Source organism: Pimephales promelas, chromosome 7 (assembly GCF_988280905.1).
Source record: "Pimephales promelas chromosome 7, fPimPro1.hap1.1, whole genome shotgun sequence".
Lineage (NCBI taxonomy): Eukaryota > Metazoa > Chordata > Actinopteri > Cypriniformes > Leuciscidae > Pimephales > Pimephales promelas.
In genome coordinates this window covers 40,767,896-40,784,560 of record NC_142775.1, presented here as the reverse complement: position 1 = coordinate 40,784,560, position 16,665 = coordinate 40,767,896, and the positions used below count along the sequence as shown (strand labels likewise).

General features: G+C 34.9%; 1 long non-coding RNA gene across 1 annotated transcript; it reads left to right on the top strand.

Moving 5' to 3' along the window:
- The first annotated feature begins 3,336 nt into the window (after window positions 1-3,336).
- On the top strand, window positions 3,337-12,023 carry LOC148978406 (uncharacterized). The gene is made up of 5 exons (XR_016169415.1): window positions 3,337-3,548; window positions 10,444-10,486; window positions 10,707-10,854; window positions 11,617-11,811; window positions 11,903-12,023. It is a non-coding gene; the product is annotated as an uncharacterized LOC148978406 (long non-coding RNA).
- Window positions 12,024-16,665: the final 4,642 nt, after the last annotated feature.

Here is a 16,665-nt window from a genome sequence, read left to right as displayed (position 1 = left end):
AAAGATTTGAGAGAAATTCTGAATTGTGAGGAAAAAAAATCTGAATTGTGAGATTTAAGAAATTGCAATTATTTTGCAAAAATTCAAAGAAAAAAAGGCAAAATTGCGAGATGTATAACTTGCAATTTTGAAACATAAACTTGCAATTGCAACAAAAGTATTTTGAGATTTTTGTATTTTTGAGATGCATATTTTTTTATTCCATGCAGAAACAATAAAAACAGAATTGAAGTTGTAAACTAAGAATTCCAAGACAAAATTGCGAAATTTATAATATCATTATAGGAATTAATTAAGAAATAGGAAATAAAGTCACAATTGTTTTACTTTTTTTGTTTATTTGATGACAGAAACAAGCTTCCATAACTCAATTTAATGTATTGAATATTGGTGTTTTTTTTTAATCATATTGATTTTGCCACTGTTTTAAAAAGCAATAAGCAGCTGGAGTGTGTAGGTTACAGGAATTTCACCGCGGTGATCCTCTCCTCCAGTGGCTCGTTGCTGTAATTAGCACTTCTGTCTGTGTCAAGTTTTTTTTTTTTACTTTGTCACAGTAGAAATGCATAGAAAGGCTGTGGTGTGGTGACTCTTTTTCTTTGGGGTCATTTGTGGCAAATCAAAACTGCTTACATTTGATGCAGCCTTGTGAACCCTCCAGGGCAAAGGTCAGAGGTCACAAAGGCCTTCTCTGAAATCCCTGCTTGTGTTTGAAGAGCGTCTCCCGAGACGCCATTATCTTCATCCGAGGAAAAACATCCTCTCGCATTGGAAATTACTGCAGATATGTAAACGTTTATGCTTGTTAGAGGCCAGAAAAGTTCTATCAAAAAAAAATTAAGTCTTATCATTTATCAACTCATGTTGTTCTTAAAAAGAAGCAGAATATCCCAGATTTTGTCATGCATACAATGAAAGTAAGCATCCATAGGACTCTTTGTTTTTGTTATAATAACGCAATGAAACATGACAGATTGAGACGTACTTTATGGAAAGAAAGAAATTATGAATGCATGTATAACCAAATATTAATAATTGATTATGTTGTTGTTAATGTTTGCTTTTTCCTCTTAGCTTTTTGTTTTTCTTCGGCTTTTTTGCCAAATAGATGCAACAACCCAGTGTTTGGGTAGTTTTTGTGTAACCCAGATACTGGGTCAGACGCAACAACCCAGTGTTTGGGTAGTTTTTGTGTAACCCAGCTCCTGGGTCAGATGCAACAACCCAGTGTTTGGGTAGTTTTTGAGTAACCCAGATCCTGGGTCAGACGCAACAACCCAGTGTTTGGGTAGTTTTTGTGTAACCCAGATACTGGGTCAGACGCAACAACCCAGTGTTTGGGTAGTTTTTGTGTAACCCAGATACTGGGTCAGACGCAACAACCCAGTGTTTGGGTAGTTTTTGTGTAACCCAGATCCTGGGTCAGACGCAACAACCCAGTGTTTGGGTAGTTTTTGTGTAACCCAGATCCTGGGTCAGACGCAACAACCCAGTGTTTGGGTAGTTTTTGTGTAACCCAGATCCTGGGTCAGACGCAACAACCCAGTGTTTGGGTAGTTTTTGTGTAACCCAGATCCTGGGTCAGATGCAACAACCCAGTGTTTGGGTAGTTTTTGTGTTACCCAGATCCTGGGTCAGACGCAACAACCCAGTGTTTGGGTAGTTTTTGTGTTACCCAGATCCTGGGTCAGACGCAACAACCCAGTGTTTGGGTAGTTTTTGTGTAACCCAGATCCTGGGTCAGATGCAACAACCCAGTGTTTGGGTAGTTTTTGTGTAACCCAGATCCTGGGTCAGACGCAACAACCCAGTGTTTGGGTAGTTTTTGTGTAACCCAGCTCCTGGGTCAGACGTAACAACCCAGTGTTTGGGTAGTTTTTGTGTAACCCAGCTCCTGGGTCAGACGTAACAACCCAGTGTTTGGGTAGTTTTTGTGTAACCCAGCTCCTGGGTCAGACGTAACAACCCAGTGTTTGGGTAGTTTTTGTGTAACCCAGCTCCTGGGTCAGACGCAACAACCCAATGTTTGGGTAGTTTTTTTTTTACAGTGGAAAAGGGACAACAAAGACTGGTCCATTACATTTGAATTTCTTCTAAATGTTTAAAGGGATGCAATATGTATGCAAAGTTATGTAAAATATGCTAAATAAAGGAATTATCATGCAAACCAGCTGGTATTAAAAATAAAAGTAAAGCTACTATAGTAAAAATGAATCCAGTGTGATGGGTTAAGTGTTCTGTCCTACAAGCCCTTGGTTGGGTTGTTTTAACCCAGTGTATTTTTAGAGTGAATCCGTTGTATGACTGTAGAGCCGTGGTGTTTTATTCTCGGAGTGGTTCTTCAGATGTGAGGATGTGAGGAACCCCTCCAGAAGAAGCGGCTCGTATCGAGTTGCACAGATGCTCTGTAATCACGGATCTGATGGTCTTGGGCGCAGGTCAAAGGTCGTCTTATATCCGAGTCCTGCTTCTGGTACAGGGAGCCGGTCGCGGGGGTCGAGTTCTGCTCAGATTTAATCAACTCTGTCACGCAGGTCTTTCCCCTTCGTTCTGTGAATTAGAAAACTGCTTAAATAAGACAAGCTGGAGAAATGCTCTCGGAGAAACTCCTGACCCGCGCGTCTTTGAAATCTCTGAACGTTTCAGCATGTGAATGAAGAAATACCCCACATGTTATACAGCAGTGCTAGTTTAGATTTTATTACAGTTTATTACAGGTAACACTTAACAATAAGGTTAGCATTAGTTAATGTATTGATGAAAATCATGAATAATGAGCAATACGTACAGTATTTATTAATCTTTGTTGATGTTAGTTGATACAAATCCAGCTGTTCATGGTTTAAATAATAAATGTTAAACGTTGTTATTTATTTATTAAATGAGCGATCGTTTCGCTTGATAAGACCCTTATTCATCGTCTGGAATCGTTTAAAGCCCTTTGAACAGTTTGCACTGAAACTCTCATTTGGACCTTGAACCGTTTGGACCCCATTGAAGTCCATTATATGGAGAAAATCCTGGAATGTTTTTTGCATCAAGATCTGAGGATCTGTGTATTCAGTTATGATGAGTTTGAGGTCATTTATTATCATTTTTTAATGTGATTAATGCCATCAGAATGCTGAGATGTTTTAATCGCAGGTCCGATTATTTCCACGTCTTCACCTCAGAAGGGTTTCAGTGAACGAGTGTACGGCTGAGTTCAGAGATGACGTAATTCACTTTTCCCCATTCGATTCGCCAGATGAATCGCTCTTACACGACTCCACATTCCATATAAAAATGCCAGTCATAGTTTAATGATTAGCAGATGAACACGTGGCGTGTGGACTGTTGAATGTTTGGACATGTGGATGCGGTAATGGACAGCATTTGTCAAAGGCGTGTGAGATGTTCAGTGCGAAAGACGTGTGTTTTAACGTACAAGACCGGTTCACATCTGTCGGCATGTTTCTGAATTACTGTACATTATTATGTCCATCATATATGTTTAAACATGTGTGTTGTTTTATACTAGATCCATATCTCAGGAAAGTGAACATGCGGTGAGTTTAAAAACAGTTTTGGTTTGAGTGAATGATGTTCTTTGTTTTTTAACTGGAACTGATTATATAATTGTAAATATTTTATTGTTCCATATTTATTTATTTTATTAAACTTTTTATTATTTGATTTATTATATTTTGTTATTTTATTTAACCTTTTGTTATTTTATATTTTGATTTAATCTAATTTTATTCTTGTATTATTTTTTTATTTTATTGTTCAATTTTATTCATTTTGTCATTTTATTGAACTTTTTATTATCATTATATTTTGTTATTTTTTTATTTTATTTAACCTTTTGTGATTTTATATTTTGATTTAATCAAATTTTATTCTTGTATTTTTATTTATTTAATCCTTTTATTTAATTTTTTATTATTTTATTTAATTATTCAATTTTTTTAATTTTGTTATTTTATAGAACTTTTCATTATTTTATTTTATATTTTATTATTTTTATTTTATATTGTATTTTATTTGATTATATTTTGATTTAATCTAATTTTATTCTTGTATTTTTATTTATTTTTTATTATTTTATTTTATTGTTCAATTTTATTAATTTTGTTATTTTATTGAACTTATTATTATTATATTTTTTTTAATTTTATTTAACTTTTTTGTTATTTTATATTTTGACTTAATCTAATTTTATTCTTGTATTTAGGGCCCAAGCCCTGAAAGGGCGAAGGCCCTATTGTTTTCCTTCCGATTATTTTTTTTAGGGCCCAAGCCCTGAAAGGGCGAAGGCCCTATTGTTTTCCTTAGGATTATTATTATTATTATTATTATTATTATTTATACGACTATTCGGGCACTTTTGGGGCCCTAAACATGCTCAAAAACTCTTGAAACTTAGCACACGGGTCAGAACCCGCGGCCATCAGGGCCGTGCTGAAGATGGTACCCGGGCGTGGCAGAGGGACTAGACAGCGCCCCCTGGAACGGGGTCCGAAAACTTGGTCCATAACTCAAACACGCTTGTATGTAATAATATGAAACTCGGTACACATGTTGATCTCATCGTTCATATATACCTCATACTATTACTTTTTACCCCAGCCCAACAGGAAGTCGGTTATTTAGGGTTGTTCATAAAACACTCGCAATGGAATTTGAAGTACTACTCCTAGAGAATTCAAACACACGGCACGAAACTCGGTCAGCATGAAGTCAAGGCATTGACGATGAAAGTTTGCGAGGGGATTTTTGATATCTCGAACGGTTTGGCCGTGGCGAGGAAACGAAATTATGGCGAGAAACGTGAAACAGGAAGTGTGTTATAACTTCAGCATACATTAACTGATCTTGATGAAACTTCAGCAGTGTGTTCGCTGTAAGAGGACGATCACATGGATGTGACTATTGTGAGTCAAAGTTATAGCGCCACCAACTGGTAGCAGGAAGTGTGTCACTTTCAAAATGCTTTGAACTCACCCTTTTATTTTTACCCGATGTGCTTCAAACTTCATCTGTATAATGTAAATACATAGCAGATGAAGACCTGTGAATGGATTCTTGATATCTTTGATACTGTTGCCGTGGCAACGCATCAAACTTTAAAATTCTTTTTTTTTATGATTTTGAGACTCTTAGCGGCTTTTGGGGCCCTTAACGGGTTTGAAAACTCTTGAAACTTTGCACACAGGTCAGATCCCACAGCCATCAGAGCCGGGCTGAAGATGGTACCTGGGTGTGGCAGGGGGGCTAGACAGCGCCCCCTGGAACGGGGTCCGAACACTTGGTCCATAAATCAAACACGCTTGCATGTAATAATATGAAACTCGGTACACATGTTGATCTCATCGTTTCATCTATACCTCACGCTCTTACTTTTTACCCCAGCCAAACAGGAAGTCGGCTATTGAGGTTTGTTTGTAAAACGCTCGCAGTGGAATGTGCAATACTCCTCCTAGAGAATTCAAACACACGGCACGAAACTCGGTCAGCATGAAGTCAAGGCATTGAGGATGAAAGTTTGCGAGGGGATTTTTGATATCTCGAACGGGTTGGCCGTGGCGAGGAAACAAAATTATGGCGAGAAACGTGAAACAGGAAGTGTGTTATAACTTCAGCATACATTAACTGATCTTGATGAAACTTCAGCAGTGTGTTCACTGTAAGAGGCTGATTACATGGATGTGACTATTGTGAGTCAAAGTTATAGCGCCACCAACTGGCAGCAGGAAGTGTGTCACTTTCAAAATGCTTTGATATCACCCTCTTATTTTTAACCGATTTGCTTCAAACTTCATCTGTATAATGTAAAAATACAGCAGATGTAGACCTGTGAATGGATTCTTGATATCTTTGATACTGTTGCTGTGGCAACAAATCAAACTTTAACATTCTTTTTTGATACTTTTGGGACTCTTAGCATGCTTGAAATTGCTTGAAACAGATAGATACAGATAGCTCGACAGAAACATCACATTTATTAGCCAGTAGGCATGTGCAACTTTGGCAAAAGATTAAAGTAATGTCAAAAAAGTAAACACTAAAAGCCTAATATCTTCTAAAAATGTAATTATACATCATTTGTTTCTAAATTAAATTATACAAATATTATAATTAAAGCAGTTTTCCCTTTTTTCATTTAAGAATTATGTTTACGTTCAAAAACAGCCAGGTTGTAAAATTCAGAAGAAGAAAAAATAATCTGAGTCATACGTAGTGCTATACTGCCCTCTTGTGTTCAATATCAGTTAGGCCTATTGTGTATATTCCCACCGGTTAATCAACGTGTGACTCCGCTGGGACTCGGGAACTTTTAAATCGCTTACTTAAAACCGAAAGTCAAAATACAGATATCCGCACAAGACATTAATGTTGTGGAGTAGAGCAAGCATTTTAAATAAATTCCTATTAAGTAGGATTGAACTAAACAGAATGAACGTTCACTCTGTTCTGCTGGTTCCTCGCTGTTGGCGCACAGTTATGAATGCTTGTGCAGCCATGAGTTTTAGTTTAATTTTAAAATTAGCGCAATTTCGGGATTTGTATTATTTGAATTTATTTTTAAAAAACACAATGTTGAGTTTTATTGTAACACTGTTTAATCGCGCCCACGGTTATATTTTGTATATTATATATAATTATAATGTATTTCTGTATAAAATAATACTACAATAAAAAACACATTTGTGACCGACCTGATCCAGCAAAATTAGTCACAGTGACCCAAATTTAAAAATTGAGATTTTGATATTAATGAAAAGAGGACACTGTAAGCTTTCAAATGATACCTTGGTCATACCTTGAATGGTTGTAAAGATATACAGATTTGAATTCTGTTCGTCTGCCCTTTTTTTCCAATTGAAAACCTAAGAAAATCGCTTTTAAAGTTTTTTTGCCCGTTTTTTTTTTTTTTTTTTTTTTGATATCTTTCAAAATCCATAGCATTTTAAGGGATAAACTATTTATTTTATATAGCTTAATTTGACCAAATAGATTAACATATATAAATGCAATTTAACGAGGCTGAAACTCAACTTATTTTTAATTTTTTTGAAATAAATAATTAAAAAGTCACTTTTACAAAAATGTTCTAAAATCAGAAAGATTGAAGAGGAGTCAGAGAGAAATTCAGTTTTCATACGGATTAGCCCACATAAGCAGAGAGCAGTCTGTTTTCTTTCATTTTGAATGGTTGTCTTTAAAAGTAGACATTTCAATATATATGTCTGTGAGGATACCTTATACGCTGACTTTCGGTTCATGAGACAAGCTTCAGTTCACGTGCCGCGCGTCTCAGCGTCGTGATTAGGCCTAGCCTATTGTCTGCAATTTATTTCTTATTATTAAATCCTAGTAATTGGTTGATGAAACATTGATTTAAATTAAGATAATTATTTTAAAACGAAATTTACTTTAAAGAAAGGCTTTGTGCTTGCATGTTTAAGCTATGTGAAAGTTTTAGTGCTGCTTCCAGAGAACGGTCACGTTCGGATTGTTTTTCCTCATAAATGCGAACACGGAAAATAAAATAAAGATTTTATGTTCTGGAGAGAGTCAACCCTTCTTCATCCGGTGAGTATTACTTTTGGTTTGTGCAGTGTGGTTCACATAGGCCAATTTATTAAAATATTTAATTATCTGGGAATTGGATCTCCTCCATAATGCTGAAATTGCCCAATTTTAAAAAATTTAGTAATAATTTAAGTTTTGTGGTGTAAGTCTACGTATTTTATAATGTTAACTTCAAATAATACTAGTAATTTAAAGATGTTGTAGCTAGCATTGGGTCTGGACGTGAAGGATAACTTCGGGAGTTGAAGGGACGTGTCGGTGTCGTGATTCTGTCCTCTCACACCGCGACACAGGTTCGTGGATCTGAGTGTCGCGATCGTTACAGCCTTAATAGGCTATATTCTTCTTGCAGATAAATATACTCACGCAGTTTAGGTTAGAAGCCTCCAGTGAGTTCAACGTTTCAGGGGATACCCGGGAAATGCTCAGAGGTGACGAGGGGAGTTGAGAAGAGCAATGTTTATTTCAGCGAATTTAAAGCTTTGACAACTTTAATCGTTATTTAAATACCTTTACTCAATTATCTCGACTACGAAACCCTGTGAGATTATTTTTGAATGTCTGTTCTTTGAAATTAGCAAAAATATATATATATATATATATATATATATATATATATATATATATTTTGTTATTTCATGGTTTTTCCATATAATCGGCCCATATCTTAAAATGGAAGATTGCAACTTCCGACTCATTTCGCCAGAGCGGGTCACATTTGATTTTTATTTTTTAAACAATGTAATGTGTAACCTAAAAATAAACAGATTATTTGATAAATGGTATATTTAAATCTGCATATTGTAGCCTAATATCTGCATGGCAGCCTAGTCTTAATAAATGTATGCTTCATTTTTCATTAGTAAATTTGATCAATAAATTCAATAATTTAGAATAATAAGACACTATAGGGCTGTTACCCTAGGTAAGGCTGATCAAATTAAATCGGTTACACAATAATGTTACGAGATTGGTTTAACAGGAGTCAATTAAAAATCGCTGTAAAGAACGATACTTTTAAACATAACCCTAAATCACCATAAGGTGTCGCCAGATGACCGTCTTAATGAACGAGTCATGGATTCAAAATGCTGAATCATTCAGTAATGAGAAAACACATTGCTTTGAGATGCGCGATGGGTCGCTGTGATCTTTGTTTAACTATTTTCTCTGCTGAAACAGAAAAAAGTCAATATTGCATCTAAAAAGTCAATATTGCATCTAAAATGTAAGTGACTTGACTTGTGTGTGTGACTATGTTTGTTGTAGTGATAAGAGTTGCACCCTTGTTAAAGTTTAAGGCCTTGTGTTTTTGGATATATATCTTTCTTTCTTTTTTTTCTTCTTTTTTTACAAAATATGCATATAACCCATATATTTTAGATTTATTATTTGCTTTAAATTAAATTAAGATTGTATTTTTGGTAATTGAACCTGAATGAATTTAAAAATGAATGTGCTATATTTCAGATCATATTTGTTTTTTCTTAAAATTTGAACTAACTTTATTCTCAGCTGAATTATAAATATTTTATTTCTGTATGAATTAAAAACACATTTGATTTTTCTTTTTTAATCAATGTAGAATGTGTAACTGAAATATAAACAGATTAGGGCTCTGTTCGAGGACAAGTAACTAAAACCAATGCGACATGATGAATGTTTGTTTCCCAAACCATCTCAGAGTAACAGCTTACTTTTCTTTCTTACTATATTCTTTCTTACTATAAACTGTGCTGTAGAGCTTGCATCAGTCAAAGCAGGGTTACATTTTGCATGTCGTGCACAATAAACCTAAAGGCACCAGGGTGGCGGTGCCACCGGCTTCATATATATATGTATATACAGTATATATATATATATATATAGCTGTGATCCGCGATGAAGGGCCAAAGCCAGTGGCATGGCCACCCTGGTGCTTTTAGGTAACTAAGGAACCGGGGTTGCGGTGCCACCGGCTTGGGCCCTTCATCGCTGCTCGCAGCTATATTTTTATTTATTTAATCCTTATTTAATTTTCTATTATTTTATTTTGTTGTTCAATTTTATTCATTTTGTTATTTTATTAAACTTTTTATTATTTTATTTTTATTTTATTGAACTATCTTATATTGTACTTTATTTGATTATTTTTTTTGAACTTTTAATATATTTATATTATTTTTATATGTCTATTTAATTAACTTTTATTGTTTTTTTTAATATTTAAATTGTAATTTTATTGCATTGGATATCATGTTGTGGTTCATATCCATGGATTATACAGTCCAGATAGACTCGGCTCCAGTCCATCCATGAGTTAAAAACGATGAACGAAATGGTGTTTCCTTGTTGACGTGAGAGAGCTGGACCATGACAGTCTTTTATCGACTCATGACCAATAAAACAATACGTTTTACTACCATAACTTTCCTCTGGCGTCCATATCAAACATGTTGGAAGAATGACGATGGCGTTCTCGACGTCTAAATGCTCCATTTGCGTTTGTGAGTTGGTTTTGTTCCCCGTGACCGTAGTTCGCCCGTAGTTCACCCGGATCTGTTGAGGGCATGACCTAGATGAGATATGGTGTGGTTTCAGCCGCTCGTAGCTCTGGATATTATATTTCAGATGTGCCGTTTCACACAGATACGAGGATATACGACGGGACACCATCTCTTCATTCGCAGATGAACATGATAATGTATTTTCTGATCCTCACACTGAATTACTTCACAGATGACGCGAGTCTCAGGCCAACACTGATTTCTCAGAAACACAACACAGTGTTTCTCCGTGTTTCTTAAAATACCATTTATTTCTACTATTTTTGGTGGTGAATAAATGATATGCCTATTTATAATCACTATTTCTCCTTCTTTGCAGTGTTGATGGATCTCCCCCTGAGTTTGTGATGGAAACATTAATAGTAGGTGTCCTACATACACTTTTCAATTCTACACACACACACACACACACACATGCAATTCCATTCAACTCAACAGAAAACATTAAAAATGTATTATATAGTGTAAATCTTTCTACATGCATCTCACGGTCTGTGATGTGTAAGTTCATCACCGGTGCAAGCAGGAAAGTTCATCTAAACGAACGACTCGTTTCTTTTAATTTCTATTCCATGTGATTAGAAGCCTTCAGCGCTGCTGTGAAACACGAGAGCGAGTCGTTAGTGTCATTAATCAGCCGGAGACGTGACACACGCTGGAGAAAACCACATCCATCACCCTCAAAACCAGTGAAACCAGCGCCGCTTCTCATCAGACTCAGCCGGCATGTGTAGGGTTAACTCAACTAAAGTCAATCACAAATAGAATTTATCTCAATATTTCTTTTGCTACTAAAACACATGCATGCTTCTTTCTTTCTTTACTGGTGCAATTAAACACAGCAGACCAATGCTAATGCTAATACTAATGCAGTTGAAATAAATCAAGTGTTTGTCACATTATATGTTACCAAAAACAAAACATGAAACAATATGGTCATATTAGTTAACATTAACTGACAATGAAAAGTACTTTTAAAGCATCTGTTGATAAAAGTCATTTATTAGTTAATCCACCGTGAACTAACATGAACATTTAGATGAACTATATCAACACACACATTGATAAACGCTGTAAGAACATATTCAGACTTTGTTAGTTAATAATAAATAATAATAATTCATTTTATTTATGGGCGCCTTTCAGGACACCTTACAAGGATAAAATACATAGTTATAAAAAAGAAGACATCAATACAATAAATAGTACGATCAACAATATAAAATAGCCTAATTCATGAGAAGAATATAACACGTTTAACTTCAAAATTATGTTTGATTTAATGTTTATTGTGCTTGTTTCCGCCACTTCACCGCCATTTAAAAAGTTTATTGTGACTTTTTATCTCGTAATTATGACTTTTGAGATATTTCTTCTCAGTATTGTGAGATAAAGTGTCTCAAATAGGTATGTTTTATTAGTTCTTCTCCATGGTGGAGACCAGCTTCTATAGTTTCTTTTCTCATTATTTGTGAAATTGACTTTTTTTCAGAGTTGTGATGTGAATATAAGTGAGATGTGCAGTGAGGATGGATGTCTGATAGCATGAGCCGAGTCCTTCACATGTCTGCAATGATCTCTGCATGCCCAGGGCAACCTCTCCTCCTGTCCCACATCTCGGATCTGATCCGGTAATTGGACGGACGGCTTGACTGATGTGTAAAGGAAGTTCCTCTTCCGATCTGAGGTATTCATGCCTACAGGAGGCTCAGATAAAGCACATTTACACGGTGTGTTCTCGTTCTCCCAGAAATCATTAATGTTCATTTTGCCCACAGGCGTTTCCCGATCCTGATCCACTGATGAAGCGCAGGGAAAGACGGAGGTAAAGACTCGACAAGCCTTCGTCTGAACACAGGTCAGATCTCAGATCAGAGAAACACTGAGTATCTATAACCCAACACTGATCTGATATGTGTAGTGTAACACTCGCTGAACTCAGTTCACGGCTGGACTCACTGTGTTATTGTGTGTTTCAGTACTTATTTATTTTCGTCTTTACACTCTCAGAAAAAAAGGTACAAAAGCTGTCACTGGGGCTGTATCTTTTCAAAAGGTACACTTTTGTACCCAAAGGCTGCATATTGGTACCTAAGTGGTACATATTAGCACCTAAAATGGACATTATCACCTAAAATGTACATATCACCACCTAAAATAGACATATTAGCTCATAGAATGGACATATTAACACTTAAAATGTTCATATTAGCTCCTGAAATGTACATATTAGCTCATAAAATGTACATTATTAGCACCTAAAATGTACTTATTAGCACCTAAAATGAACATATTAGGACCTAAAATAGACATATTAGCTCATGAAATGTACATATTAACACCTGAAATGTACATATTAGAACCTAAAATAGACATATTAGCTAATGAAATGGAGATATTAGCACCTAAATGTACATATTAACACTTAAAATGTTCATATTAGCTCCTGAAATGTACATATTAGAACCTAAAATGTACATATTAGCACCTGAAATGTACATATTAACACCTAAAATGAACATGTTTTCATCTAAAATGTACATATTAGAACCTAAAATAGACATATTAGCTCATGGAATGGACATATTAGCACCTAAATGTACATATTAATACTTAAAATGTTCATATTAGCTCCTGAAATGTACATATTAGCTCATAAAATGTACTTATTAGCACCTAAAATGTACATATTAGGACCTAAAATAGACACATTAGCTCATGAAATGGACATATTACCATTTAAATGGACATATTAGCACCTAAAATATACATATTAGCTCATGAAATGGACATATTAGTTCATGAAATGGACATATTAGTTCATGAAATGGACATATTAACACCTAAAATGTACATATTAGCACCTCATATGGACAAAAGTTTACCATTTGAAAAGGTACAGCCCCAGTGACATCTTTTCTACCTTTTTTTCTGGGAGTGTACCTATTTTTTTATTACTTATTTATTATAAAATAATTAACCAGTGATTAATATATAGTAATATATATATATATAAATAAATATAAATGTGCATATGTATTTACTGTATAATTTAATATAATATAAAATTTATATGTAATTTAAATCTATTATATATATATAATTTATATCTTATTAAACATATATTCTTTATATATATATATATATTCCTTTATTTATCTATTTGTGTTATTTGTGTGTTATGTGTCAGTGTGTAGTCAGGCTGGTCTTGTGTGTTCAGGATTGGTCACAGTAGTTGACGTGTTTCTTGTGCCGATACTGCAGTGCATTATGGGATCAGAAGACCCCCCCCCCCCCCCTCTTCTCTCTTCATCTTGCCTTTAAAACAGTTTGCATTGAAAATCATGATTAATGGTTTTTGATGTCTGGAATGTTCCTTCCATTCCCAACATGTGTCTCTGGCAGATGTGGAGGAGTGTGTCGAACACTTCCAGCTGTTTGAATCCACACAGATGTCAGGTTTCTCTTCGCTCCAAGCCCGGAGAACACACACTTGTTTTCGTTCTTTGGTGATCTGGCATCGTGTGATTTAGAGCTTGATGATGAAATGAAGCCGAGAGCGGCGTTTGCTGTTGCGTTCGGCTCTCGTAGAAGATTTGACTTGAGAGACTTCAGGAGGAAAATCAATCGTTTTGTGGGACACATTGTGTCATAATGTGATTTATTTTCAAGCTAAAAAGTTATTTTAGCAGAGTATAGCTAGAACTGTGTATAGACATATTCTACCCTATCTCACGACCAATTCGAGTGATTAAAAAGTGGCTAATTCGTACGAATTCATACGATTTGCCTAAACCCACGTGATTAGGTTTAGGGGCGGGGTCAGGGGTAGGTCATTCGTACGAATTGGTCAATTCGCAAAATATGTACGATTTAGCAAAATCGTACTAATTTGTACGAGTGAGGTCGTATGAATTGTTACGAATTAGCCACCTCGTAAAATTCGTACGAATTCCCGTGAGATCGGGTTGGACATATTATATTATATTATATTATATTATATTATATTATATTATATTATATTATATTATATTATATTATATTATATTATATTATATTATATTATATTATTAAAGCGTTACAAGGTCTTATTTGTTGTTAACATTACTTAATGCATTAGCTAACATGAACTGACAGTGAACACGACAGTTTTATTTTTTTAATTGTTTGATTGTTCGTTGTTAGTTTGTGCACATTTACAGTGAATTAACTGATGATTACTAATAAATTAACGAACATTCGCAAACATCCTCGCAAAGTAGAGGTGCACCGATATGACATTTTTAGCCGATACCGATAACCGATAATTCTTTATATTTGAAAACCGATATATCGGCCGATAATCTAAATCCAAATTTTAAATAATTTTCGAGAGTCTGATTACAAAAATAAAAGCCTCAACATTAAAGGCCACGCCCCAAACACACAATTATAATGTTCTCATTATTATTTTATGTAGCCGATATGACGGACTTGCGCTGCACACGTTGCAGTTTATTTGATTATGTGATTTCACGTAATTCATAATCATCATGTTGATCAGTGCGCATCTGAAGCAATACATTATTAATCAGATTTAATATATCAGACGCTTTTTATTATCAGGTCAATAACGATAACATTAAAAATGAACATTTATCGGCCGATACCGATATGTTGACCGATATATTGTGTATCCCCATCGCAGAGGTGTGTGTGTGAGCGACAGATCTCTTCGGTTAGAAGAAGACTTTCGTGTTTTCATCACAATAAATCCTGATCTTGAGCAGAATAATCAAGCTGACGTTCAGAACAATCTATATCTTATATTTACAATACACACAAATGTTGAGTGTGTGTGAACGAGTCTATGAGTGAATCTGGAAATAAAGTGAAATAACTGAGAAAAATTAGAAATATTCCTCAGATGACGTGTGTGTAATTTATAGCAAAACATCCAGCATTAATTCAGTCTCAAATAGATTCATTAACAGTATTATTATTTCAAACGTGTGACATCATTAACGACCGATTCGGACAGTATAGTTTCGGGAAAGAGTCGCGACGAGTGGATTTCTTCAGCGACGCGTCGGACTATGATCGTTAAACAGCGAGTTACGGCGTTTACAGTTTGCTTGGATGAAGTCACGCCCACTGATGGTTTGATTGACAGGAGTGCCTCAGCCAATCAGGAGACGTTAGCCCTGATCACGAGCAGATGCGACAGATCCTCTCAAATGTCTGTTTGTCGTTCCTACAGTAATTCAATTTCCTCTCTTTGAGCCTCTGTGTTTCTGAAACTCTGTTGTGAGTAATACATCTCTAAAAATAATAATAATAATTCTAACGTTTTACGTTCCCCTTTTTATAACTGGAATGCATGGAATGGGCTGTTGTGTGTATGTATATATCAAACAAAAAAACAAAAAAAACTGTGAAATTATTAGAATTTAAAATAATTCAGCTTAAAAGGTGAAACTAATATATTATATAGACAAAGTGAGATATTTCAAGCCTTTATTTGTTATAATTTTGATGATTATGACTTACATATGGCTTGAATTTGGGGTTTTCATATCTGTAATCCATAATCATCAAAATTATAATAAATAAAGGCTTGAAATATCTCACTTTGCATGTAATGAGTCTATATAATATATTAGTTTCACCTTAAGTTGAGTTAATGAACTTTTGCAAGATATTCGAGTTTAATGTGTATTTGTGATCTCATGGGTTTGCAAGTAAAATAATGACTTGTGTATACTTCATTCTTTTACTGATTAAGTTTGATGAATCGCTTTGCGAGTCCCATAAGTGTGTGTGAGATGCAGTAACATGTCCAGCATCTGACCTTTAACCTCAGTGCGTGGTTTCCCTCTTCAGTCGTGTGTTTCTCCGTCCCGATGATCAGTTATCGTCTTATCTAGACAGGAGTTTCGCAGTTGGCCTCGCTCACACAGATCAAGTGTGTGTGTTTCCCACTGAGAACGCCATGTGTGGATATAACATTCCCAGATGAACAACTCCAACTTTAAGAGACTAATGTGTTGGCCTGCAGCCGCCAGTTCCTGTTGATATCAATACACTTTATGAAATATAAAATTAGTTTCTGGAGGGAAACTGAACATGTCATAAAGAGCTTTCCTGGAACCTGACTCGGAAGTGCTCGTAAAAGATGTAGTTGTTTTTGTGAACGTTTAGAGATTTGGAGATTTTCTTCATTATGTGAAGCTTTATTATTTTATTTTAAAAGAATGTTTATTTCTCTTTCTGGGAATGAACATGTCCCACAGAGCTTCTGCTTTAATGAGTACTAATCAATCATCTTTACAATTTAATTCATTATTTTACTACTTATACATTTTCTTCCTTAAACATTGCATTTATTTTGCATTTATTGTTTGTGTGAAAGAACAAGAACAATATTATTCTGGTTTGTTGTTATTTTAGCATTATTGAGATATCAATCGTATTTTCAATTTTCATTTTGCTTCAAGTTTTAGTATTTTTTCTGTTTTTTTAAGGTTTTTTAATGTCTATATAATTTAATTATTTTTTATTT